Source organism: Euprymna scolopes, chromosome 25 (assembly GCF_053919585.1).
Source record: "Euprymna scolopes isolate OS-2025 chromosome 25, ASM5391958v1, whole genome shotgun sequence".
Taxonomy (NCBI): domain Eukaryota; kingdom Metazoa; phylum Mollusca; class Cephalopoda; order Sepiida; family Sepiolidae; genus Euprymna; species Euprymna scolopes.
Genome location: NC_136506.1, coordinates 103,946,159 through 103,949,032, shown reverse-complemented (window position 1 = coordinate 103,949,032; position 2,874 = coordinate 103,946,159). Strand labels below are relative to the sequence as shown.

The 2,874-nt window shown below is 37.5% G+C and overlaps 1 pseudogene; it reads right to left on the bottom strand.

Moving 5' to 3' along the window:
* Positions 1–2,167: 2,167 nt before the first annotated feature.
* LOC145247599 (5S ribosomal RNA) lies at positions 2,168–2,284 on the bottom strand (annotated as a pseudogene).
* Positions 2,285–2,874: the final 590 nt, after the last annotated feature.

Sequence of the window (2,874 nt, the reverse complement as noted above, 5' to 3'; positions counted from 1 at the left end):
CCTTTTCTCCCACATCACTTTTTATCACTCAAATTTTCTTGGTGGTCATTTTAAAACTCAAACTCCTATCTAAATTCTTCTTTATCTTCAAACTGAAGAACTCTCATGCATTCGTTAAATATGGCCATGTTAAAGAGCATCTCTCCCCCCCTCTCTGGCTTTCTTACTCTTTCTATTTTCTCTCTCTGTGTCTCTATTAGAGAATAGAGAAAGAGAGAGGGAGAGGGAGGGAAAGAGAGAGAGGTGAATAACGTGGACAATGGACACGTTTGCAGAAGAAGGGTCAGCTGACCAGATGACGTGGTGTCATGTGATGAGGTTAGCTGATTCTTTCTTGGCAGTTTGGTTTCGGGTGTTGAAGAAGACAGACGGCTTTTCAGCTGTCCCCCCCTGGGCTGGGGAGGACGCTGACGTGTATCAAGCAAGCAAGCAAGCAAGTAAGGTTCACCTCCATTCTGTGTCGACCTTTGGAAGGTGAATAAAAACATAAAACCTTAATTATCATCTTGGAGTGAATTCTTCATCCAACAGACCAGCTCCCCTCCAAGAGACAATGAAACCAGAGGAACAACCGACGACACATGAATGAAAAGGTATGTTAAGAAATGCATGTACACAAACACACACCCACGAGACATGAACAATAAGATTAGAAACTAGACGATCACGTACACGAATCTCCTTCTTGACACTATTCCCTTTATGATACAATCTCCCCTATACCCTCCAGAATATAACAGCCATACTACTGCAGTCTCCCGTTTTGCACACATTTCCTAATCTGCCCATATTTCATATTTCTTTTAAATCACCAGAACTAAGCTTTTATTTAAGAATCACATAACGCACCAATCGTGTCATTCCTCTATGAGATCTTTCCAAGCAACACATGTCCTCAACTCTCGATACCTCGGTGTCACTTCCATACGTCATCACATTGAATAAAAATATGATAAACTCTTCCGTTGGTCGGCAGTGTTGTTTCTGAATCTGCGCATTTAACGATGTATATATGATTCCAAGGCGAAGTGTGATAGACCGAGCGGCGAACAGCACCTTTCTTTGAAATACGAAGATGCAGCAAGAAGCGCGGCAGAAAAAATAATAAAGAAGAAATAACAGAACCACAAAATACTTTTCAAAGAAAGAAGGAAAAATGGATTGCAGAATAACATGAAAATAACATGAACTTTTTATTCTGACCTTTGGAAGTTTGCTAAAAAAAAACTTTTAATGAATTTCTTACCAAAGGAGTGTATTTTCCGTCAACAGAAACCCGAAGAATAAAATAATTTGAAGTTAAAACTGAGAAAAAAAGACAAAAAACCAAAAAACAAAAAAAACAAAAACAAAACAAAACAACAAAAAAACCCGATCATTTTTTTTTAAATCTAACTTTTTAATAGAAATGCTATGCATATTTACTGATAGCTGACAAACATCTGTATCATAAAATGCTAAGTCAATTTAAATTTTCCTCCGCGTTTTTTTTTTCAAAACATAAAATCGATCGATTTCCCAATGTGCGAGTACTTGTTGTTGCTGTTATGTCGAATAAGAAACACTAACTTAGATGTAATCTCCTGGCCTTTGAGCAAAAAGAATACATTTAAGTTTGTGTTGCGGCTTCGGATCCCAAAAAGTCAACGTAAAATTAGACCATTTCAGTAAAGATATGATCCCTGTTGATTCCAGTGTAATCCTGTTCCTATTCAGGTTTCGATAGCTCACCCTCCCAGGCTTTGCCTTCTCTCTTTGAGAAGGGCTTAATTACTTATTGCACGCCCCTCGTAGACTACAATGCATTATGAACTAAGCCATGGCGGGGAGGCATGTGAAGCTGCCTTCCTGTGCCCGAGATGGGTTTCCAACTATTTTACCGATTTCGATCACAATAAAAAAAAAATATTTATTTTATAAAATTAATGATGGATTCTCTATCGTTGAATATTAACAAAAAAAACAAAAAAAACAAACAAACAAAAAAAACAGGCTCCTTCAGTCTTGGACAGACTAAGGATACCCACGAAGGGTTGCTTGCGCGTGAAATTTTTGTGATAGTAGATGCGCAATCTCCAACCACACCTCTCCTGAGACGACATTGTTAAATACCAGTGACAAGTGAAGCACAGGACGACTGGAAACAAATGCCGAGATAAGCGGAGAGCACATACAGCGCCTAGAATTCCTAAATGGTCACCCATCTGCTACTAACCAGGCTCAACGTTGCTTAACTTCTGTGATCTGACGAGAACAGGTGTGTCAACGAGATTATGCCGACTATTGACTACAGTATTTTCACCGATTTCTATGACAATGAAAATATGGGAGTATGAAACATTCGTTAATCATCATTGAATCCCGGACAATGTCGGGTCACCCTGCTAATAATATATATAAATTGGATAAAGAAAAAAAAAGCAGTTATGTGAGATAAATGAACTAAAACTAATTTCATTGTTAAGTAGTTAAAATAATCGCCCTCCACCGGGAGCTGCCTTATTTGAGGATTAAGACTTTCTGAGCGATGCATATTATCATTTGAACAAACCTAATATATGGTAGTCTTGTCAATATCATCTATCATTTACCTCTATGGGAAATATATCGTTTTCTTCAAAGAGTGAAAAAGAGAGGGACAGAAGGAGAGAGAGAGAGAGAGAAAGAGAAAGAAAGAAAGAGAGGAACTAACTAAATAAAGAATCGAAATGAATTTCACAAAATGACAAATATTTTTATCGAACTTGTAAAAAGGCATACGGTGTCTTGTATGATTTATCAGATAAACAGATTAGACCATCATTTAACATATGTTAGGTGTGTATCCCCGTAATCTGAATAAGTTTATGATCGAAAAGAACTTCACTTTACTGT